Here is a 16,190-nt window from a genome sequence, read left to right on the forward strand (position 1 = left end):
ACTGTTCCCAACAAATATTATTTTGTCAATAAAAGTAACAGAAGTGAAGATTTAAAAAGTTTATTTGTGACAATTTCTTAACGAAGAAAGAAAAGAAGGGTGGATGTTAAAAAGACTAAAGACAAATGCTGCCTATGAAAGTTCTCAAAAAAAAAGTATTGTTAGTAATTATTAATATCAAAAATGAGAAAAATATTTACATATTTCCATTTTGCAACACATAATTATTACAACAACAAATGTACATTCGGCATATTGAATGTAGATTGATAAAAGACAATTGAGGACCAAGGAGAACGAACGACTTATGTTCATTTTTCACAAAAATGATGACTTTATTGTCATCTTTTGCATTTTGAGCATTATTAGGTTTTGACTAACCAATAATGGAAAAAAAAATCGGTTCTCCCTGAGAGTGATTACACACTGAGAAAAAGTCCTACCTTTCTGTGCATAAATTCGTTTTTTCTCCATATCAGCTTCATAAATATAATCATTTGAATTAAAAATATAATTAATGTAATGAATATTCCATGCTTTTCTTCTCCTTTTATAAGCTAGTTTATACCTAGAATTTCACATGTTTGTATGAATTAAAAATTTATTTATTGTCGTTCTAGTTATCCCAAAAAGTTCCTATAGATTTTGTAACAAGCAAGCTCATTAAAATAGCTCTAAATAAAATACAAGTGTTCCATCAGTGTAATTATTTTTATCACTTTATGTATATATAATTAGGCACACTTTTTTCATAGAAAAATAAAAATTCAATAAATAGATTAGTCAAATATTTGTTTAATAGAAGAGAAGCGCATAAATATCTATGTCACTTTAGATTGAATTTAAATTTTTTTAATATTTATTTTTGTTTGTAATAAGTCTGTAAGTCTTTAGGAATCACTAAAAAATCCATGTGCTTTGTATTAAAAGCAAAAAAAAAAAAAAAAAAAAAAAAAAAAAATTATGCAAAATCAAATTATTTTTGAACAGGGCAGTAAAAGTTTGGAAAACTAATTTTAAACATTCATTAAAAGATAGCTTTATATATATATATAGTAGGTTTGCTATAGTGGCTTATTTTTTTATTTATAGTATATCAGGAGTAACTAGGCTTATGGTATTAATAGGTGAGGAAATTTAGATTTTTTTTTTCAAACTTAATCTAAAAATTCAAATTGAGGTTAGGCTATTGTTAAAATATGGGAACACTATATAATACTGTAAAAAATATGTTAAAGATATATTTCAAGTTGCATTCGACCCTAAAATTATAACAGTGTGATAATTTTTTACCTAAAAATAGTAAGTTCGCTTTCTCAAAAAAATGAAAATCATTCTGAAATTAATAAATTTATAAAAAAGATGAGCTATTTTTCATACAAATTAAATAAGGCAAGTCAGTGCACTGAGGGTACAAAAATTTTTCAAAGTATGCTAAAATAAAATAATTGCTCTTTACCCAACCTTTTCTAAAAACAAACAAAATATTTTCTTTTTATTCAAATAATTAAAAATTAGTCTCATCAATTTAAAACTATCTATTTCTGACATCTAATGAAAATTAAGGTGACAAGAGACTCTCATCTGAGCGAAAATCAGTTAAGAAAAAATCTAGGTGTTTAACAGAGTTTTAAAATCTAGGAGTTTTAACAGAGCATTTAGAGTAGCTCATAAAATCTTATTTTTTTGTGATTTAGCTTTAAAAACAGAAAAACTTGTCCAAAGAAATTTGCAATGATTAACTAATAAAATCAATTTTCTCGGAACGTTATTTTTGATAAATTTCAATCTATTCTGGTTAAGTAAAATTTTTTTCTTTCTATTGAGCTAAAACTTTTATTATATATAGATTAATGTCATTAAAAATTTTTTTTGACGAATTTTTTCTGTTTGTTCAAAAGGAAGTATTATCATGTGGAATATTTTATCTTAATATATATTCCTCCCCCCCCCCCCAATAATATTGTTTTTTTTTACTATCATTTGTTTTTTGCTATAAAAAAATAGAAAAAGTAATCCCGATATTTCTTTTTATGTTATTCAATGTGTGGTATTTTATGACTTACTCATTTTTATTAAAGTGAGCAAGAACTCAGACGCGAATAATGATAAAACTTTCTGAAATAAAATATCTTTATAAAATGTTCAAAATAAAATGTTTTTAAAAATTTTCGACGTTTTGTGAGTAAGTTTTATTTGAAATATGAAACTGTGCTGAAAATTTGAAGTCAATCCCCTCATAATTTTTTAAAAAGGTTTGAAAATATCTTGTTGCCCTAGTACTTTTTTACATCAATAAATTTATAAACAAGTAAGTTTTCGCAATTGACATTAACATTGTTCGGTATCATGTTTTTTTAATAGGCCATAAATTTTAATTTTTATAGAAATTTATTTAAATATTTAATTTTCTATTCACGCAATTAAAGGTTAAATTTTTTTCTCTTTGCTGTCTTTTTAACGCAAGTATTTTTAAAAATAATGTGTCCAAAACTAGATAAGTAGTAAATGATGTCGAAATCTAGCTAAGCATTTTAATGACACCAGAAAAAGACGATAACTCTGTTGTATTTTGTATTGAATAAAAATTAATTACATTTTTTAAAAAAAGGTGAAATTATGAAAACATACCCTAATACTATAAAAACGCTTACCTCGATCTTTTTTTTTTAATCCGCTGTAAATTTCAAAAATTAGTTTATTTGTGAAAGTGAAAAAATTTATTCATCCATAATAAATAATACGATTTTTATCCACAACTTATGCATTATTCGTTGAGTTAATATTTCTATACAAAGAGTCTTTATTGTCAGTTATTGATCCCTTTTTTTTAAACAGAGGTTTCCATTGTATGAACTCTGCCACCAACGCAAAAGCTCTCGTTATCCAAAAATAGAATCTCTAGGGATAGTTCCGCTTCGTTTTCTTGTCTAATCGTCGCCCATCTTGCTTAATTACTTTTAGATGTTTCAAAAGTGTTGTTAAACGGTGCACGAAAGTAGAGATTTTACCTTCTTTGGTCTTAATAAAAAAAATTTTCTCCACTTTTTAAACTAAGAAATGTTGTAAAAATTTTATCTTAGCTAAATCGCTACCCGTTTCGTTTCTGTAACTTTTTTTTATTTTTATAAAGATATTTTTCAGTTAAAACTTTGATGGTATGGTTTATTTTGTAATGCAAACAAGTTTTTTTAATTGAAGATTGGTTTTATGGTTTTCTCCTCCTTTTTTATTACTTTACAAAACAAATTTTATTATTTTTACTCCCCTAAAAAATTTTATTTATATTTTTAATTAGCCTAAAAAAAGTATTCTTTGTTACTGGAAAATTCATATTTTCTAAACCATCGTCGTATTCACAATATTGTCTTAAAAGTATTGAAGAAATACCAAGTTTAGATAGGCATGATGTTGTAACTGTAATAAAGATTCATTCGCTCTTTCAGAACGAATTTAAACTCGTTGTAAAACGGGTTTGATCAAAAATATAAAATGCAATCAAATGTTTATCTCAGAAAATTTTATCTTAAAAGTAATAAGCAATCTTTGACAATCTAATTAATTGTACTTTTTATAAAGCGAAAATTCATAAATCTGATCTATAATCGAATCCGACTTCCTTTTTTGCGATTGCAAAAATATTTTTTATACATTTTAAATTTATTTCCCATAATAAAACTTTTTATTAACCCGCATTTGCGTTATATAGGAGGAAAACCTATCACCGTTAGCCCGATGCCAAGAAGATTCTAAACCATGATCTGTCTACTACTGAGGATGTTTTACGTCAGCACGAGCCAGAATTCGTATCAATTAGTTTCCAATGAGTTTGAACCTGGGTCATCTCCATCTCATTGGGAATCGAGTGCTGTATCACCTAAGGCACCGTGACTTTGAAATGTCCCCAGTAGTCACCTATCGAATTGAAATAAATTATGGTACTATTATTGTGTTGATAAAAGCTAATCTTATTTATGATGAGCTCTATAGTAACATTAATGTTTAATTTTTGTAAGCATATTTTTAAAAATATTCTAAAATGTTTAAATGAAAATTCACTAACGATAGTGCGTTATTTAGTTATTAAAATAGTAAAAAAAAAAAAAACTTTTATTTATTTCATCAAATTTTGGTGTTCCTCTAAAGAAAGTTAAATTCATTGAGAGAGAAAACTCGTTTGCTCTAGATCTGCTTGTGAATTGGTATTTTTGATTTCGTTAATATTTTAATAGGGTATACTATAGCCTACGTCACAGATCGTGTTATTCCTACTAAATTTAACCCATGAACGGCATTTTCTGCGAGCCTAACTTCAAGCCACAAATAAACAAACGAAGTGTTCGATCGTTTAAATAGCTGCTCGCCAGATTTTATTGCATTATAAAGAAAAGTAATTGATATTCGATTTTTGATTAATAATTGATTTATGTGGATAGTGGCATTTATGTGGATAGTGGCATAGAATTTAGCATTGCTGCATGGTAAATGTTATTCCTACTAAGTGGAAGTAGTTGTGTTTTTTTAATATTATACCCAATTGGGTATAATATGAAAAAAAACACAACTACTTCGATTTAGTAGGAACAACATATGACGCAATGCTAAACGAATGGAATTTAGTTGTTGTTTATTTAGTTATTGTTATTAGTAGTTGTTGTTATTTGTTTTAGTTGTTGTTGTTTATTTAGTTGTATTTAGTTTCAATAACTTTTCTTTATAATGCAATAAAATCTGGCGAGCAGCTATTTAAACGATCGAACACTTCGTTTGTTTATTTGTGGCTTGAAGTTAGGCTCACAGAAAATGCCGTTCATGGGTTAAATTTAGTAGGAACAACACAACCTGTGACGTAGGCTATATTATACCCAATTATGATTACAATATCGTCTGCCATTTTTTCAATAAATTTAATCTATTAGCTTCATGATTTTTAAGTCAAGATCGTTTTCAGAAATGAAAAATAACTTCAAGAAAAGAAAATGTTGGCAAATAATTGCTATAAATTCTTATTTATCAATTCATTTAAATTAAAAATTAACATGTATTGTATTAAAGTAAGGTACGTGAACAATGTATTATTAGTTTTTCTAGAGCAAATCCCTCAATAGAATTCTATCAGAGATTCCAATTTTCTTCGCACTGAAAATACTGAAGAATTTATGAAGGTATGATTTTCACTTTTTAATTTCTGTGCTGCAAATACGAGTATTTTTGTTATGAAATATAAATTAGTTATTTTTTCAGTGGTGTGAATTTTTTTTTTAATTTTGAAATTTGGGATGATTTTTTTTTCTTTCCTACGAGCATTTCCAGAAACTATCATTTTTCATGAACTAAAAATTTATCATATAGTGTTATTTATTTTTCAAATGAATTTTCAACTTCGTTGCTTATTGGTTCAGAGTGGATGTTTCAAGAAAAAGTTCAAAATTTTAAACTTCGTACTTAGTCTACGATGCATTGTATTAAACCAGCAGATCAACAGTAATTATATAGTTTTAACAACCTGCCAGATAATACGATAAACATCCGAAAGCTGTTTTTCCTCCCTCGTAATTATTAGATAAAGACGAAGTGATAAAGACGTTAGACGAAGTTAGATAAAGACGAAGTAATTTCATGTTTTTTTTAAAAAGGAGATTGGGAGAAATCCGTATTTAAGCTTTATTTAGGGAATTTACTGCAATTTTTTGTAGGAAAAAATACTTACTACTCGTTCAACCGCTGTAATCTGTAGATTTATAGAGTAAAACAATTGAGAGAATCAATTAAATCAGCCAATCAATAAATGAGTAACTTAATTAATCAGGGAATTATATATATTAACGCATCATCAGGTCAACGTTTCAATGAGATAGCAAATTACTTCATGAGTGAAACGGCATGTCGAAGAATCACTGATTATTTAATCTTCGAATCACTCATTTATTGATTTATTAAACCACGGAATCATTGATTCTCTGATTATTTGATTATCTCATTCATTGATTCGTTAAATCGCTCATTTTTTTATTCTTTGATCATGGCGAGGTCATACATTTTCTCATTCATTGATTCATTCATTTAACCAATCCTTTGTTTATTGATTCCTCGAATTATATTGATTCGCAGATTTATTAAAACTGCTAATCAGCTCACTTCCGAATTTGTTTACATACTGATTTGCACATTTGTTGTTTCACAGATATGTCGACACCCACTCATTAATCCATTATAGATTTAGTAATGTTTTTATAAACTGATATATTGATTCGTTTTCCCAGATTTAATGTTTTGTCAATACAGTCATTCATTGGATCTTTGACCAGTTTATTCACACGTTCGTAGTTACGCTCATTCATTGATTCGCTCTTTTTTGGATTTATTAATTCATTGATTTTGCGTTTCTTAGATCCTGTTTTTATCGATTTGATAATTGAATGATTTTCTCATTTATTGATTCTCTCTTACTTCATGTCATTTATTTATTTGCATCGATTCGGTTGTGATAATTATGCGAAGTGAAATTTTAACTCGATTCTTTCCTGACCTCCACAGTTCAAACAAAAAATAACGTGTGAAATACGGATTTCGATATATAGACACAAAATATTAAAGCTACTGACATTTTGAAATTTTAATTTATGCACTTCAGTTTCGAACTATTTAATTTTTTTCGAATTTAATCAATCATTTCATTCGATTAATCATCGTTTCCAAAAGTGTTCAGTTAATAATTCCGGGAATATGAACTCAGATGATTTTGTAATTGTCAATCTCAAAACCTCATTCAGCCTGTAAGTAAGCCACCCCTAGAAGGCGGGTTGTTGGTTCTCAACTTCCCTTGCCTATATTTGGAAGACCGTTGAGAGCACAACATTTCGAACCCCATTTCTTCACCCTCCCCACCCCAGCATATCTTTTTTTTTCTTCTTTCTTCTTCTCTCTTAACTTTCATCTCGGATGAAGATTTCATTCCGTTCAAGATTCTTATAATTCATTAAATCACGTCGTTGTTTTGACGGCGCTGCAAATCAACTCCGTCATTTGACGGATTGCAATGTTTATCAGTGGATGAAAGAAATTGGGATCTTGTGTACCATTTCAATACGATTGCTTATTTTTTTCATAAGAAGGAATACTTGAATTTTTATGTTGTATAAAGTGAGTGATTTCCAAAATTTCTTTATTAATGGAAACTTTACATTTAGACGAAATTTGTAAGGAAAAATTTATTATTGTTTTTTATATTTTGCTTTAACAAATTAAATCAACTGTGATACATACATATATATATATATATATATATATATATATATATATATATATATATATATATATATATATATATATATATATATATATATATATATATATATATATATATATATATATATATATATATATATATATATATATATATATATATATATTATTTATAACCTACGTTTTTCAAGTGAATTAAAGAAAAGAAAATAGTTTTGTTTTTGTCCGACGAAAAGAGTAGGAATGAGACTAGGGAGGAGAAATTTTTTTTGGTGGGGATAGACATTTGATGATTAGCCTAAACTTTTTTGATTTTCATTTGAATTACTTTTTTCTTTCAAATTTAAATTAAAACTAAATCTTTTAAATAAAATTTTTAACTTATTCCTAAATTTTTTCCCATTTTATTTCTTTCTTCTTTTTAATTTCTTATCTGTTTGTTTGTAAAAACCCGTCAAAATTTTGATTAGGAAAAAAAATGACTGAACTTTTTACCTGCATTTAGGAAACAATTGTAACTTGTAATTGGCATCGAACATACGGTTGAATAAAGCTATATAGCTAGAGTCAGAAAGTGGTTAAAATTTCGATTGACTATAATTTCTACTTGCCAATAATATTTTGGTATTTTTAAAATAAAGTGTTCAGGAAACCATTAAAACTTGTATTTGAATCAAAGACAGAAAATCAAAATTTGAGCGCTTTTGCTAGTCGAAATTTCTATTGATGATGATTTATTTCTATTCGGTGATAGTATAATAAGAGACTCTGCATGTAGCAGTCCTTAAGGGGTTGAATTTTGCATTGTTATCATTCACAGAGACACCTCTACAATTTGAGTTCTTTAGCTTTTGGAAAATGGTCGGAATTTCGATTTATAATAAATTCGATTTAACGATATGACAATTATTTCTGTTTTTAGTAATGAGAAAACAATTGAAACACATGTTATGTCATACTGCATAGAATTTCATTTAAAATATAAGTGCTTTAGCTAATCTTAAAATATAGGGTTGGAATTTTGATTAACGGTAAATTTTCTTTGGCGATGACATCGTTATAACTTCAACTAATAACGATTAAGCAAAGACGGTAACTTGTTTTGCCATCCATCAGAACACTCTAATTAAAATTGGAGTACTCTAACTAGTTTTAAAGTGGTTTAAATTTTGATTGGGAACAAAAGGACTATAAATTCTGATTGTGTACGCGAATAAGCCATTGAGACTTGCATTATTATCATAATCAGTGGAAAAATTTAAATTTGAGAATTCTAGCTAGTTAAAAAGAGGACGAAATTTCAGTAGTGATTACTCATCGTTACATGCATACTCGGTTTGAGTTAAAAAAAAAAAATTGTACTTATAATAAATAAATAAAAATGAATTTATTTTGACAAGAATACGTAAGAAAAGTGAAGCAAAAGAAACTGTTAGAAAAAACTATTGACTACTAATAATCACCCTCATTAGATTATAATTTAATGATAAGATTTTAATTGGCTAAGAAGAAACCCTAATTTTAAAAAGCAGGTAAATAACTCGGTTCATAAAAAGACAAAATTTTTGCTGAATAAACATTCCTTTCATTCTGACAGATTCTTCGGATTTTCAAAATGTATTGTGATTAGGAAATTGCAATTTAATGAAGTCAAGAGAACGGTCGAAAAATTGAGGTCCTTAATATTAATTTTATGTTTTCAATATATTTTTGAAATTATTTGTGTGGTTTCTTGCATACCATTATAAAACTTGGTTAGAGATTAATTCAGGCAAATAAATTTTTTTTATCTATATTTTATTTAATAATTAGTTAAAATTTGTTCTATGTTAACATATGTTAAAATTTGTTCTATGTTTATGTTAAACACCTTATTTATGTATGTGAAAATCTCGAACTCGAAAAAAATCAATTAAATATCTTCTAGTTGTAACAATGAAATAAAATTGTGAACAAAATGTGATTTCAAGTTGAATTGTTTGAAAATACATTTTTTTTTCCTTCAGATTTCATCCTTATTTGCATTCCAAATTAAATTTTCTCTTTCAATCTGTATCAGCTTAAGAGTAAAATGTACTGCATCAGTTTGAAGATGCTACTCGTAGAAAACATCTATTTCCTGAAAACTATAGGTCTTTGCAATAAAGCTTTGTGAAATAAATTTTTTAAGTGTCCCTCGTAAAGATAAAAATATAGCTACATTTCAATCTTTGAGACCCGACATTCAACAGGATAAATACTAAATTGCCACACAATAGAAAAACGCTAAGAATCTTTCTTTTACTAAAAAAAGAGACAACTCATATATTTATGTTCCATTCCTAGTTTATGATCCATTTTATAGATTGGCACTTGTTGAAACTGAAAATATTATTTACTCAATCGCAATCTTTTTATCAGGGCAATTTTTTAAAATTAATTTATAAAGTGTCCGTCGTAACATTAAAAATGTAACAAAAGTTTCCTCTATGAAGCTCAGACAGAGAGAAACATAATTGACTCTTATAAAGAATTCTTTGTTTCAAGTTACTAAGCAAGATTGATTTAGCGAGCATGATCTATTAATTTTTAAGGTATCCCACGTAATACTAAAAGTTAATACATGTTTGCTAAAAAATAAGCATGGTTAAAAAATTCACATGATAATTAAAAAACACATGAACAATTAGCAAGGATACTCATAAATAACACAATAATGACATGAACTGTTACTAAAATAATAAATACACATGAATAATTAATAAAATAATAAAAACATATGAACAATTAATAAAATAATAAATGCGCATGAATAAGTAAAAAAAAATTTTTTTTTTATGGCTATTCATTGGAAAAGTATAACTCGAACTCAAAGCGTATGATACCATTTTAAAGATTGACATTATTAATAAATTAATACCTGAAATTTATTAATGAACTAATTAATAAATTTCAGGAAAAATATTTTTTTCCTGGAAACAGGCAAACATGCAAAATTAATGTTTAAAGTTTCTCTTGTAACATACAAAATGGATATAAATTTAAAAAAGAAACGAATCTAAACAATTTTTGCACATAAAATTACTTTAAAGCTGTAATTTTAAAAGTTTGCAAAATTTTAAAATATTTCTCCTCCCATACTTTAATGTAAAAGAGAAAAAAATTCTTTGCGTGTTTTTTTAAAGTATGTAAAAAGTGGAGTATTACGATTATTTTGACATGAAAAAAATATGAATTATTGAAAAAAAGATTAAAAAAAAGACATTTTTTTATTGGATGGAACGTCCTTCCGTTTTTTCTTCCTCGTTGAAAGGAACGTAAGTGACCATCACTTGCGCCTATTAGAGCCACGAGTCATAGCGTCTATAATCAATAAAAAAAAGTACGTGAATAATAAGCGACTTGCTTTATTTTAATTGAATTTTACTATAAATTAAAGACGAAGAACACAGAGGTAAGCTAATTCAAATATTACTTTTTGCCTGTCTGCCACAATTGTTTTAATATTTAATAACCTATATTTTAATTTTCCTGAATTTATAAGTAAACAAAATTTAAAACTTAAGCAAATTTCATTTAAATCTAACTTGAATATATATATATAACGTCGTTGCCGTTAGAATAATTAATTAGGATGAAGTTTTATAAAAGAAGCTAACATAAAAAGATTAATTGAAGCTTTTTATGTTACATATATATATATATATATATATATATATATATATATATATATATATATATATATATATATATATATATATATATATATATATATATATACAAAGTTATTTATTTCAATAATAAATTTAAGTGTTTGATGCTTCTAACAATTGAATTAAATCAGTTCTAATTTATAGTCTTCCACGAAATGTACGAAATTATTTCTTTAATTTTAAAGAAATAAATCAGTTTCTTTTAGGACTTTTAATTATACTTTTTGCTACAGCTTTAACTTTATTTGTTTTCTGAAATAAGTGCAGCTTACGGTGAAAAAATAAAGGAGGAAATTGCCAGAAATGGCAACTGTGAAATTATAACCACTGAAAAAATAACTTTAGGTATAATAATTTTAAAAAGGTGGAAAGGTCTAAATTATTGCTTAGATTTTATTATCCGGGTTTTGACTAAATAGGAAAATGCAATTTGATATACAATTAACCCAACAGATTTTGAAAAAAAAAAACTTTCTGCGAGTTGTATGAGCGCTTATAGAATAAATTTTCTGCAAAGATGTTTTTGAGATACCAGGCACTCAGTGAACTAAAACGTACCAAATATGTTCTATAGACTAAAGATTGAAATGTGAGTTTGAATGATTTATCTCGATGATTTAATGGGCATTTAATTATTTTTAGTGCTGTTAATTATGTGTATTGATAAAGGAATCATCCATAAATTTAAATTTTAATGGATTTTACTACTAAATCCTCTGAAAAAGAATCTTAGGATTTTGAAACTATTCAAAATATCCTATAGACAAGATGTTTTTCGAAATACATGACTGCGATTCAAAGTTGTCTTTAAATTTCCAAATCATTATAATTCCTTTTACGAAATTTTTGTTTAAAATGTATTCAGACTCTTGTAGTTCATGCTAATATGAGTCACAGCTGCTGGAGTAGTTAACACTTTCCACTTATTTTCGCCACTCAAAAAATCCTACAAAAGTATTTTGATTAAAAAAGCTTCTACACGAAGAAAAATTACTAAATAATGATTATTTTTTATAAGATTTATTCATTCTTTGTCAGACGTATTTCATTCTTTTTAACAACAACTCAAGAATTAAGATCCAATAACACTTACATCCAAATACATTTAGTGTCTCAATATTTTCATTAAAACTCTAGAGATCTTTTTCAAGCTTCTAACTGCTTTTAGGTAGTGTGGGTACATTTGCATACCTGATATCAACGATTTCGATGCTTAGAAAATTTTTATTTACTATTTTAAAATAAGTAATTTTTTCTTTCTTGCTTCAAGTAAAATATTTTATATTAGTTTTTTTCCTTCTCTTATTAGCATGCGATAGTATATTTTTAATTAAACTCAAATGAGTTATTTTTACTTCCAGGGTTTTATAAAATTAATTAAAAAAAAACATTCTAACACCGAGGTCATAATTTTTTGGCCCTGTAATTTACTTATTTTTATTAATACATATTCTTTTAATTTTTCTAATTCACCAAAAAGCACCAATAAGGTTATGATTTCGGCGAGAATTATAGATAGAGAGGTGTGCCAACATACTAAAGATAGACATTTAAATAGATGAATATTTATAATGGGCCGAGCCTCAAGAGTACTGGTCACATCTTGTCTGCGAGCTTATATAAAAATGCTAGTTTTTAAGAAAAAGGATTCAACTCAAAGTGCGTGTTTCAAAAATACAAATGTCGTTAGAATAAAAAGTAACTTTATTAACATCCACAACTGCCCCTATTTTATTTTTAATTTAATGCATGCATAAAATATAAAATTAAGAATCGTTATTAATTTTCTTGCTGTATATGTCATCCCAGTTTCTGAATCGTGCACATTCCCCGAAAAGGGGAAAAGAACAATAGGGTGATCACTGAGTCGGGAGTATGCCATCCCTATTGCTTACCTTAAATTCTTGGTAGATCCATAACATTACCCAATATTATAGATAATAATAATTGTTGTACGATTAGACTTATGACGACTGCCGCTTCTGCAATTCTCTCGTCATCATCTGCTCACTGTTATATTCCAATCACCCAAGAGCGTAATCATAGATCAATGATCAGTTGTCCACCTCGTATCAAATCTCAGTCCAAGAATGATATTTAGTTTAATTAGACACAATTGAGTGTGGAAAAAAAGAGGTGATTTCCGGTATGTATGGATACGGCTCGCCAGTTCGAAAGCGAAATATCTGTATTTATTTGTATCAACCTTATAAATTTTTCAACGTTTGATGAGTTTTAAACAAATTTATGCATGGGAGTATTGTGATGTAACTACTTCTACGATTTTTAAACTTCAAATCACTATTATATAAAAGATATGTTAACTCGATTCTATCTTGAGATACCTTTTGATAGATGAAGGTTGTGGTATTGTCGACCACTCCTTTCCCTACTTTGGTGACCTACGGACGTAATCTGATTTGCCGCTTTCACATGGAACAGTTGACTTGCTGTTTGTGACTGCGTCATCCTCCTCCTAGTGCTGTTGCTTCTCAGTCTCATTCACACACAACGCGATCCTGCACACACTTGATTGCTAATGAAAGAGACCATATATACAACAGTGAGCATAATACAGATCTAACGACAAACGCTCGAAACTCAGTGAAAGTTTTTCATTCTTTGAAAATGAGCCAAAAGCCAAGAAAACAGCTCTTTCCAGTGCTTTTTCTCCCAACGGCAGATACCACTTTAAAAGAAAAACGCACGATACAAGATGACAGTCATGAATGATTTAATTTTAAATTAGGCAAAAAGTGTCGATAATCCTAACAAGCAACTTGAAGATAAAAAAAAAAGAACAGTTAGAGGAAAAAAATGTAAATTCAATATGAGAGCTCATTTGCAAGCTGATCTAAAGCATCAAAATAAACTAATAAATCAACAGTAAAGTGAAGTTTGCAAAACAAGCTTAGAAATTCCTCAGAATCTAACGAGTGGTCAAGCGCAAGCCTCAAACTCGAAACAGAGAAAGAACAAGGATAAAGAAAATGAAGGTAACAATAATGAAATAAATAAAGGTATAAATACCAATCCTAGCATTGAACATCAGAATTCAGTAACGAAAAAGTGAAGTAGCGAAAAAGAGAAAGACTTCAAAAATAAAGTTGACATATCTGTTGTAGGAAATGAAGAATTTGATAAAAAACTCATGAGATTCATTTGGCGATTACAAAGAAAAAATTAAAAACTTCTCATTATTGATTAACAATGCTGGTGAAAATAAGAGTACTAACTATAATTTTCTACATCAGCCATTAAAGGAAGAAAAAATACTGCAAATTATAATAAAAAATAACAGATTTCCATGGAAGTACATTAAAGAGATATATAAAAAAAAGATTGTGATTCCAAGGTTGTTGGCGATCGAATGAATTGGAAAGCTTACTGCTAAGATGGTCATAGAGAAGTAACAAAACTTTTAACTGAAAACGAAATAGAATACCACGCATACTTCCTGCCTGGTGAACGAAATTTAAAAGTTGTCTTAAGTAAAATTCCATCTGATACAGAATTAATGGGATAGACACGGTTTTGATTAAAGAGAATTTTAATCCCATGAACACCAAACAAATGATGATATTCAGAAATGGACAAAAGAAAAAATGCCGGCTCTGCAGGAAACTTAGAACAGCAAAAAGATTTATGAATTTGAATATTTGATGCACCTTCGCATCAAAATTGAACATTATAGAGGTCACCAAAGAATAATACAATGTTTCCAATGCCCAAAGCTTCAATCATGTTCAAAGATCCTGTCATCATGTGTGCATGAAAGGTGTTTACGATCACTGGACATACGAGTGTGAAAAACCGAGCCAACGAAATGTGCAAATTGAGGAGGAGCATATCCTTCCATTTTCAAAGGATGTGAGAAATTTCTTAAAAAAGATGATAAGTTCAAAAATAGGAATTCAAACAGTTCACAGATCACCAAATGTAAGTTTTTTGTTGATGCACTTAAAACAAACACATTTAGTTAAGTAAATACTCTAATGACAGCATTACTATCATTGAGGATGCAGAAGAAAGTTTTTAATGAACTTAGAGAACTTGTTAACTTTGAAAAAAAAATAGTAACTTTCTCTTCGAAATATTGAAAACCTTCACTGGTACAAATCTGATAAAAAATGGAGACAATAATACATAACAAGAGCAATAGAAAAAAAAACGAATTCAAATAATTAATTGGAATGCAAACGGCTTACTCAATAAATAATTAAAATTTAAAAATTTATTGCTGAACAAAACCCGAATATCATAATGGTCACATTTTTGAACACATTTTTGAACAAGAAGCACATTTTTGAACCGAAACATCGAAATCAAAATTCCAAACTATAATATCTATTGATGTGATTGTAATTACGGAGACGGAGGAATTGCAATTCTTGCAACAACAAAAAAATTTAAATAAATAAATAAATATATATATATATATATATATATATATATATATATATATATATATATATATATATATATATATATATATATATATATATATATATATATATATATATATATATATATATATATAGCCTTTATGATGGTTGAGCAAATCTCCACTAGTTTTAAAACTTGCCAGTTATAAAACTTCAAATCACCGACATTTGCAATTCACTAAGACAAAACCTCATTCAAAATGATATTACAAATCTATTTCCTGCTGATCTTAAAAAAGTTGTTATTGGGGATTTTAATTTGAAACATACTTAAGGGGGGGGGGGCTGTTTTTATACGAACAAAAATGATAAAGTTCTAAAACACAAAATAGAACATTTATCCTCCAATGTCCCTTCTGGACCAACTCGGAAAATCAAAAGCCTGACATTATTGACATCCCAATAGCTGTATGGGTACTTAATGAACTGTTTTCTGATCATCATTCAGTATTATTCGCACTCTGCCCCTACTTGGCATAGGAAAAGAGGAAAATTCCAAAAACAGATAGGCGATTATGCCATGATATCTTCGAAAGAGATGGACAAATTAATACCTTCGATAAACTTAGCCACCTAACCTTAATTGATAACTGCATTTCAAATTTTCAGTCTAAAATGATGGACGCTTGAAATAAAGCAACAACCACTTTTGATTTCATTCAAAATTATCTCAGAATTTCAACAAACATCAAAAATTAAATCCTTCACAGAAACAAATCTAGAAAGAACTATCAAAAGACTGGCAACATGAAATACCAAACTGAAGTAAAACAACTCAATAAACTAATAGAATTTAAAAAAAATTTAA

At 27.7% G+C, this 16,190-nt stretch overlaps 1 protein-coding gene across 1 annotated transcript in view; it reads left to right on the top strand.

The window, feature by feature from the left end:
• The first annotated feature begins 6,953 nt into the window (after positions 1-6,953).
• Positions 6,954-16,190, top strand: part of LOC107438849 (filamin-A) — a 117,130-nt gene continuing 107,893 nt past the window's right edge. Inside the window, exon 1 of the mRNA XM_071180270.2 lies at positions 6,954-7,143. The gene's annotated coding sequence lies outside the window, so the exon portion shown is untranslated. The remainder of the gene's footprint in view (positions 7,144-16,190) is intronic.

This window comes from Parasteatoda tepidariorum, chromosome 1 (genome assembly GCF_982258835.1).
Source record: "Parasteatoda tepidariorum strain Cologne lab strain chromosome 1, Ptep-v5.0, whole genome shotgun sequence".
Lineage (NCBI taxonomy): Eukaryota > Metazoa > Arthropoda > Arachnida > Araneae > Theridiidae > Parasteatoda > Parasteatoda tepidariorum.